Source organism: Centroberyx gerrardi, chromosome 16, assembly GCF_048128805.1.
Source record: "Centroberyx gerrardi isolate f3 chromosome 16, fCenGer3.hap1.cur.20231027, whole genome shotgun sequence".
Classification (NCBI taxonomy): Eukaryota; Metazoa; Chordata; class Actinopteri; order Beryciformes; family Berycidae; genus Centroberyx; species Centroberyx gerrardi.
In genome coordinates, this window is record NC_136012.1 from 16,047,015 (window position 1) to 16,056,878 (window position 9,864).

At 44.3% G+C, this 9,864-nt stretch overlaps 1 protein-coding gene across 1 annotated transcript in view; it reads right to left on the reverse strand.

Moving 5' to 3' along the window:
* Positions 1 to 9,177, reverse strand: part of med7 (mediator complex subunit 7) — a 314,785-nt gene extending 305,608 nt beyond the window's left edge. The window contains exon 1 of the mRNA XM_071903595.2: positions 9,166 to 9,177. The gene's annotated coding sequence lies outside the window, so the exon portion shown is untranslated. The remainder of the gene's footprint in view (positions 1 to 9,165) is intronic.
* Between the last annotated feature and the right edge of the window lie 687 nt (positions 9,178 to 9,864).

Below are 9,864 nucleotides of genomic sequence, written 5' to 3' on the forward strand. Positions count from 1 at the left end.
AACGGATTAACAGGCAGAATGTAAATGTCGCCTCTGCTGCTCCTGTCTCTCTCTTGCTCTCAGAATTGTTAACTATGAAGTTCATATCAAAACTAATAGCCAGTCTGATGCTATTATCCTGCACTTCTGTTGCCATTAGCAACCAATAGGGTCTCACTGTGTAGACTCTGTCATTGTGCGTGAGTGCGTGTGCGAGAGGAGACAGACAGACTCAGCGAAAGAGCGAGACTGAAGGAGAGATATAGAGAGGGAATCAAAGAGAGATATATTGGATTCTAGTCATTCAGTGAGAAGAAAAGGACACACGCTGGGTCCTGACAGTTGTAAATGTCAGCTGGATAGTTTGGATGAATGGAGAATACCTTATATGTGGCTGTGTCTTTCTTTTTTCTCGCTATGTATGTGTGCCCAACAGAGGCTGCGAGGGCTGTGACACATAGCAGTGCTACAGCAGGCACAAAGAGCCCCGAGGAGAGTCTTGCCCTTCACTGCCCAATTTTTGCACTACAGCATATGTGCAAGTGTGCGCAGTAATGTGTTTCTGGGAGAGAGTTTGCAGCCACTGTGAATATTTTTAACGTGCGACTATGCATTTTGCCTAAACTTGTTTGCACATCCTTGCAAATGTTTACGATTGCAAGGGGGAGGGGATTGAGTTATAATGGATACAAGTCTGCAGTTTTAGAAGGTGAAGTAAAGGAGAGGGGGCCTTGGATGTGACTCATTTGACTGGTTTGACACTGAGCTCACTGTTCCTGAGTGTCTCCTGCCTTGTCTGCTCAAAGAGCCCTGGCACCCCGCTGGGAAAGATGAGAGGCTTGATTACAGTCAAATTAGCAAATGAGCAGGTTAATTACAGAACCAAACTCCTGTTTAAGAACTGTCATTTCTCCGAGAGAGGCTCCCTCTCCTACTCAAAGAGCCAAAAGAAAAGGGGAAGAAGGGGGTGGAGGAGGAGAAAGGCAGAGGACGGATGCCTTTTTCTTCTTTCTTTTTCAAAAAAACTCCCTGGTTTCTGCCCCTCTTAGCTCAGAAGCTTGACGTTTGAGGTTAAGGGGAAATGGTTGCATCAATGAGCTATTCTTATTTTTTTCAGAGGACACTCTTTTTTTCCCCCTGCATTCACTCTCTCTCTCTCTCCCTCTTTCTCTCGCTCTCTTTCTCCCCTCACTCACTCACTCAGGAGACTGCATCAAACCCCTCACTCCAGCTTTCTACCCACTCTCTCGCTCACTGGCTTTCATCCTTCACTTCACAGGAGCCTTTGGGAGGCTTCAGATTTTTTATTTGCTACAACCACGTAGAAAAGGAATTTCTGAGACATCGCCTAAAGTTTGCAAGGACGTTCCATTTCACACACAAAAGAATGTGGAGCAAATCCGCTGGAGAAAAGGCAAAAGTAATTAGGCAGAAAAAGTAGCCTTTTCTTCTGACCTTGGTTAGTACAGGCCACTGCTGTTCAGTTTGTTCACGTCACAAAGCCAGAAAAAACAGTGTTATAAGCCAAGCTATGCATCCCAGTGAACTCCCTACTTTGCATTGACCATTGGGTAATGGGTACTTTAATGACTGCAGAGAGATAGAGTGAGTGTGTGTGTGTGTGTGTGAGAGAGAGAGAGAGAGAGAGCGAGAGAGAGGAGGAGAGAGAGAGATAAATTGTGTCGGCAGATGTGTGTGAAGTCTGGAGCAAATGGAGTGAGAAGCTGAGCAGCTGGCAGAGGACAAGGATAGGGTAGTGAAGAAGATGGGAGACCAACACACACACACACACACACACACACACACAATGATTCAGGCTAGTGGAACACACATGTGAAGTGCGGTGACTCACACCAATTCACTTACCAGACTCCATCATCTGTGTGTCATCTGCGAGGCAACCATTTTCTGCTAAAACACCACTCCACTAACTTAATTTCCCCTGCATCGTCATACAAGTGTCATCATCTGTCATCGATTCGGTAAATTAGAGCATCATTTCAGCGTTGTTTCCAGAGATTTTCTCTCTGATCCAGTCATGTTTATTAATGGCACTGAAGTCGTGGGAGTTTGCAGTTCCCTCTTTATAGAATTTAGGGGTGCTGTTCTAGCCAGCGGGGTAGCTGTGTCCAAGGTCTCTGTGGATAGACCCAGAGACAGAGAGAGCTTTGAGAGGGCTGTGTTTGGTAACCAAGAGCAGTGGGAGGCCATCTATATTTTATCTTGCATTCATATTTGAGCGGGGGAGAGGATGCGAGAGGCGGTGCAGTGGTGGGAGAGGCTGAACACAGTCTCAGCGCTCCGTGTGTATCTTTCAATGGAGGGCTTTCTATACAGGAGAAGATCAGCTCAGGTTATCCCTTTTAAATTTCAACATCAGCAACACTCCCCCCCCCCCCCCCCCTCTCTCTCTGTGGTCTCTCTCTTTAGCTGTTTCCCTACATCCATAGCTCTTTACTCCTCCCTGTTTGCCTCCTCCCACTTAGACAACTCTATTGGATTTTTAGTCCATTCCAAATGAATTGAGCTGCGGCGTTCATGTCGAAACGAGCCCAGTCGATTGCCTAAATGTAACTATGCACAGTTATCGTGACTGCAGTGCCAGCCATTTGCGGGAAGCCTAAACATTATAAACAAATAAAGCAGGCGTATTGCCTCCAGGCCCTTGGTTAGGAATGCACTGCAGTGTCTGGTGAATGGGCAGCCAGCGTGAAATCCAATATAGGCTTGTGTGTGGAGGAGGAGGGAGATCACTCCACTCCAATCTTCATCAATATAGCACTATACAAGACTAGTACGGCTGCTGCCACCAAAATACGACTACTATTATTTTGACCACTCAACACTACATCTACTACTACTACTACTGCTGCTGCTGCTGCTGCTGCTACAGCTTCTTTTACTACTAACAGAAACAGGAGTGTTTTGCAGGGGTTTCTCTGTTTAGGGTTGTGCTTCTTTGTAGAATGACTGAAAAAACTTTCTTTGTTACAATAAAAGGTAAAAGAAAATATATATATATATATATATATATATATATATATATATATATATAGACAATTGTGTGGTAAACCCTTTTTAAGAGTGTAGGATAAAAAAAAAAATGTGCCCACTGGTACCTTTACATATAACAATGTTTATTAAAATTACAGTGGATATTATAAAATCAGTGATTGCTACTATAGTCTCACTGGCAGCATAAGTTATTAATATCAGCTGTACCATCGTAGTTCAAAATGACACAGCACAGCAGTTCCAGTATCATTTCATGTTCCAGCGTGACCACTATGGCTGGAATTTGAAGTGACACTGAGAGAGCGCTGTGTTTTCTCCTATCTCTCCCACCAACTCTGTCCTCGACTCTGTTTATCTCCAGCACTATCGCTATGTCCTAATGGTTTAGCATGGTGCAGGAGCTGTGAGGGATAAATCACCGGGGGTCCAGGTGCTGCAAGAGATGCACCCCCCAGAGGACTCCTTTCTCTCTGATTTGCTGGATCCCCCTGGTTACCATGGAAACCCCTTTATCACCGGCAGTTATGTGACATTGACCCGTAGCAAGGGCCGGGGCCGAGCGCTGATGACCTCACACCATTTGTCGTAGCCTGCCCTTTGATGACCCGTGGTGTTCTTCTATTTCTGGAGGAAACGTACACCATACACCGTGAGCCCGCACACAGAGGCACGCACCGCACACACACACACACACACACACACACACACCTAAATGATCATTGTTAGTCATCTCAAGCCTTGTTTTGTGTTTGTGTACTTCCCCGGGGCACTGTGGTGTCTGGTTATGTCTGTGTGTGTACATGCGTGTGTGTGTGTGTGCATGCGTGCGCACACACTCACCTCGGGGACAAGGCTAGAGGTTAGATGTGTCTCTCCTGATGGATGACCTTGGGGGAGCCGGTCCCATCCATCGCTCTCAGCGCGGCTCAGATAGCCAGATATCAACGCAGCTACAGTCCCACCGCTGCTGCTGCTGCTGAACCCACAGATAGCCTCTCCGATAGCCACACACTAATCGCCACAGCCGCTCTCTCTCATCACTGCAAACAGTATTCATCTTGACATTTATTCGTGTATTCGGTCTTAGAGTCTTATTTTTCATAATACAAGTGAAAAAATCTGCCAAAGGGATGTGATAATTTCATTTGTTTCTGTCATGCCAAAGTGAGGCAGTTCTTGAAACCAGACACAATCTTAAAATAAGGGCAATCATTCCACTTGTTGCACTGGGAATTATGTAATAAATATATCTTACTCCATCTGGCAGATGTTTCTTTTCCTTGTTTGAGGAGATTTTTTAGGATTGAATATAAAACCAAATCATTTTTAATATGAAGAATTTATGTTTTATATTTTCTCTTCTGGACAAAACCTACCTGACGTACTGATGATTTACTGTAGTATGCAGCTTCACTCATTTACATCAATCAGGGAATTTTACATTTTGCTGTGTTATGCCTCAGTGTGCCCCAAGGAACAGCATTGAAACCTGTGTAAACTATTCTGCATCTTGCTGACGCTGATGTGTGCCATAACCTGGCCCACTGTGCTGTGCTTTTTATTTGACTCCAACTGCTGCATTAATCCATTTCTCTCTATCGGGTAGCCATTATGGATATGACTGGCTTATAAAGTATTTTTACGAGATGTTTTTGGCTTTTTGTCCGGCTCTACTCCAAAGTGGCCTTGTGTGGCCTTGCGGAGGCCTAGCTGTCTTTCTTCTTTCTCCGCTTCTCACCCCTCATTTCATCTCTTCTGTGTGCCTTCCCTGCCGCGTCCTCTCTAATGAAGCTAAATCTAGCATGCTAAATGGGACCAGTCATCTATGTCATTGGTGCTGGAGCGGCCATAGCTGCCTTCTATTGGCCCCAAAGGCACAGCCACCACTCCAAGACGATGAGGGGATGAGACCAGAGGCGTTCACAGCACAGCAGTCACAAACACACATAATGTAGACACACAGGCACGCACACGCATGTGGCAGCTCTCTAATCCATACACGCATCCAGAGCCAGAGGTATCCGTGTGTGGGCAGGAGAGAACAGATAAAGTAACAGAGTCAAAATGTGTGTGTGAAAGTGCAACTGTAGCGGCAGTCGAGATCGGTACTGTACAACAGATCAAGAGTAGAGAGACGCGCTCTGCAGGATACCAGCCTGTCGATTGCGCCGCTCTCAGCTTCAAAGTTCTCAGCTTCAGGATTTCGTATAGAATCTAATGGCTTTGGAGTGAGTGCACACAGTAACACGAGTGGGAAAGGACCGTAATGTAAGGACCCTACACGACAATCCAAAGGCACACACACTTATGTGCCCGCACACACACACACACAAAAGTACACAGTGTCAAATCTCCTACTGAAGTCCAATATATCCCACCACTAACCCATTAAAGGTGCTTGATACAAAAGCCTCTCACAGAATACAGAGAGAGAGGGAAAGTGAGAGAAGCACAGACTGAGAGAGAGGGAGAGAGAAACAGAGAGAGTAGGAGAGCCATCTACTTGTGTTAGGTACTCACAGGTAGAACACATGCAGGCAGGTGAAAGTTTTATTTTAAGCCAGATGTCTTTTTATGCGATATTAGAAATTAAGACTATGCAATGGCAATGCTTCTCTGCTTATAAAGTTGTGGGGAATTCAATATTTTAAGGAATGTATACACATTTGAACGTGGGTAAAATACATTGAAGGGTGATTCCATGTTATTTGTGGTGATTTACATTGAGAATAGCATTGTGCAGCCTTCATTAGATGCTTATTTACGACTAAGCCCAAAATCACTTTCAAAAACACTAGCCAAAAATGGATTGGTACCATAGAGGCCTTGGTAAACAGGACCGTGTCACATTTGTGCTTGTTATCCCAAATATAGGAAACCACTGTCTTTGGTGTCCTCTTTCAAAAGTCTCTGTAACGTCTGTTTCGAGACCATCATGAAAACAAAATAAAAGTGCAAGTTCAGTTTCTTAACCTTTGTATTCCAGGGAAAGCCAGCTTAGCACACATGCCCCTTTTCACATTCACACCATGTAGCAGCCCAGTGCAACCACACTGTTTCACTGTTAGCCACTGAGAAACTCTAACACAGCAATTGGGGCTTAAGTGCCTTGCTCAAGGGCACCTTGACAGTAGTTGACTTCCACTTACCCTGCACAGATTTTTCCCAGCTGATCTGGAATTTAAAACAGTGACCTTCCAGTCACAAGCTGCTTCTTTAAGTGCTTGGCTACATTTACCCCTGGCGGTATGTCTTGTATATGCTGTTATTCTCCCCTCTCCGAAAGACAGAGTCAGTGCAAGTCATCTGTGACAAACTTGTTCTCTACTATTATGCCCCCAGGCTCATTAGTCATGCCAGCAATTATTATGCCAACTCTCTATCCATTACTTGCAGTGTTGGACGCCGTTCTAGTGAAACCCTTAAAGGGTCCGAAAGTAGGGATTAATTTCGGTATTTCACCTTAGGGTGGGTGAAATATCCAAAATGGGGATGCACCGATCTAATATCCAGTATTGGAATCCGATCTGATCCCAACAGCTACAAATTGACGTAAAAATGCGAGTGTCGTTCACCACTTACAGCAGTGCGGCACATGGTTTGAAAGCAGCTGGGTAGCAGTAATGTCTGCAGTCTGCAATTACTTTAAACTGGAGAACGAAAGCAGTCAAACAGCTAATTGTAATGCTTGCAATGCAAGTGTTTCGAGGGGTGGCAGCAGCAGAGCTAATTACAATACTACTAATTTAACCAGGCACTTGAAGGAACACCATTTGAAGGAATACAATGAGCTCTCACAGGTAGTAGCTCACGAGTCTGCACCCGAGCTGAAAATGTTAGATGATGCACCGACAAAACAAGATAAATTATCCTACGACAGCAAAAAAAGCTGTAAAAATTATTCACTCTATTGCACTGGATGATTTAAGCTTTACTTTACAAAGTGCAGGGTTAAACAAAAAATAAAGAAAATCAAATATTACAAAAGTGTCGAGTCGGAACTCCATATTGGCAGATACTCAGTATTTAATAACTATGAATGGTATCGGAGACAAAAAAAATTATATATCAGGACATGCCTATACCAAAAGTATTCATCATTAACCGGGGCAGATAAGATGTTACATTTATAAATTGTTCTCGTCAGCAGGTAAACAATCCACCCCCTCCACCCCGACACCATTATTACAACTGACGGCAAACACATTTTAATTAGAACTCGGTAACTAAGGTGCGTTATATAATAAAATATTCAACTCACTAACTATGAACATTTTTATAGCGTCAAAAGAACGGCGACCTCACTACAAGTCATGGAGAGTAGCCTTTGTGTAAAGCTTGTGTCTGTACAAGCTTTCTACGCAATCTTTCTACGCAATAGCCATACAACACATTGTGTATTTGTTGGGCAAAACATTTCATCCATCAGAAAGAGTCACAGCAGCATTAATCTTGTTGGATGAAGATCCACACACTCACTAGTGCACTTTCAAGTACTTTGGGAAATATGTGCTGGTCATTGCACATGCACTTGTAGGCCTATGCCAGTAATGACTGTCACTGTCACATTAATGACCGTTGGCTTCATCATCCCATAACAAACCCATATTGATTTTCTGACATTCAGCACACACACACACACACACATCTACACCCACACACACACAGTACTACATCCCACAGACGCAGCTCGGCTCTGCTTCGCACGTTGCCATGGTGTTTAAATGCATTTCTGTTTATCTTTTCATGACAAAAACCATTCCAAATAACAAATGTTCTAGGCCTACTATTTGCACAATTTCACAAAACCAAACAATTTCATCCTATTCCGCATTCGTGGCAAAATTCAATTTTTAAGCCCGGGTTTCTGTGATTTTGTCTCTGATTTCCACAAAACAGAAAACATAGAGGTGGGTGTTGCAGACATGTTTTGGTGTTCAAGCAGCCAATAAGCTGCAGGTCTGCTTACTCAAAGTTATTGAGCTTGTCATCTGCTTGGTGTGTCATCGTGGAGTGCAGGAATGAAGCCATCAATTTCACTTTTCCCATCCATGACCAGATTTGTAGTGACCCCGTAGGCTCAGAGGCATTGTGGAATCAAAACAGCCCGCGCTGCTTCCACTCATGTAGGAGTGAATCACCATCTGTTTCTGATTCTTTGCACCCTTTACAACCTTTCCTTTCCTCTAATTCCACGTCTTTGAAGCCGTGGAGGGGGTGTGGCCTATCTACCTGGGATGAAGTAAGATACCTATATGTGGTTGACAGTCAGGTCTCCTCCCCCTCCTCCCTCTATTTGACATTTCAGCCTGAGGAAATGACTCTGCTCTGGCATTTATTCACTGCTCCGGGGTTGTACAGCCCTATAGCTGCTGTCATTTACACTTTTTTTTTGTGTGTGTTAGTGCACACCCTTCGGTTTAGTAGAACGATAGCTTGTGTCTCACTCACTCTCCTGTAAAAAGACAGAATGGCGGTAAAACAACGCTACAGTATCCCTCGGCATTTCACCTCTGCATACAGCTATTGCATGCGCGCGTGCACACACACACACACACACACACACACCCCGGCACACACACATTGCATGTTGTACAGTAAAAGCCAGCCAAATCCCTCAGAGTGTCACCTCTGTCATAGTGTTAATTAGACAGTGTCACCGTCTGTCCCCAGTGACATTTATTGCACATTTGAATATTTTACCCAGACAGATGGTAAGAATGTCAAGGCGTGACACTGAGTTATTAAGCCCTAGCCCTCTCCCTCAGCGACAGAATGCAGGGCTTGTCAGCACTCGATTGTTTTAATAACTCACTGGCAGCGCTGCAGCAAAGTTTGCCCTGACTCTCTGTGCTGCTGCTCGTTCCGGGCGCATAGGTGAAAGAGCATGCACACACACACATCTCAGTATGCGCGCACACACATACGTACGCATCCTTGCACTTACACACTCACACGTACACAAACACACATAGTATGCTCACACACACACCAGTATGCACATGGTCCCGCTGAACGAAGATGAGGCGGAATCCCCTCACTGAATAAAAGAACAGGTATCATGCCTCGGCGACCCCTCCACTGACACTATCCATCTGCAGAGCGCCATGCTTTTCTATATCACACATGACCTTCGCCTGCACTAAGACTCTTGTCAGATACCCAGCTCAGCATGGATGTGCTCTATAACCCCAGAATATGATACCGCGGTGTCGCGCTATACGGTCAAGATCCACTTTTTCTCTCTCACCTCCCTCTCACTCGCGCCATCTCTCTCTTCGTCTTCTGCCAGTTAAGACGTAGACTCGCGGTGTTGCGAACACGCAGCCTCCTCACGACAAGTTTTCTTACATAAGTAGCCTAAGCATGTAATTACTTAAGAACACAAAGAGTAAAAAATGATTACTCTTATTCCATCTACAATTTTTATATGTGTCAAGTTCAATTTACTCCCTTTCCATAAACATGCATTACCTGGCATACACGCTATCTGCTTCAGTACAATTTATACCTCCAAATCACATCTTCAAAACAACACAAAGTCCTTCTGCTGTTTTGTTACTTACAGTTCCCAAATTTATTAAATGTTGACTTTGACAATAAATTCACCAGCACCGCTCTAGTAATGTATTATGGCAGGCGATCTTTTTGAATTCCTTTTGCAACATAGTGAGATAGCGGAATGAAGTGTAGTTTGAAAGACGTAGGTTGAAAGACGGCAGCAGAGAGCTGGTAAACTAAAAGCTACTTCCCCGTATTCTTTTGGAAACACCACGAGTTTACATTATAAGCCTCATTTGTTTAGTTATTCTAAACCTTCCTCCCTGCTGTCATCCTGTCTCTTTCCCAGAGCTCATTCTCATCTTGTCC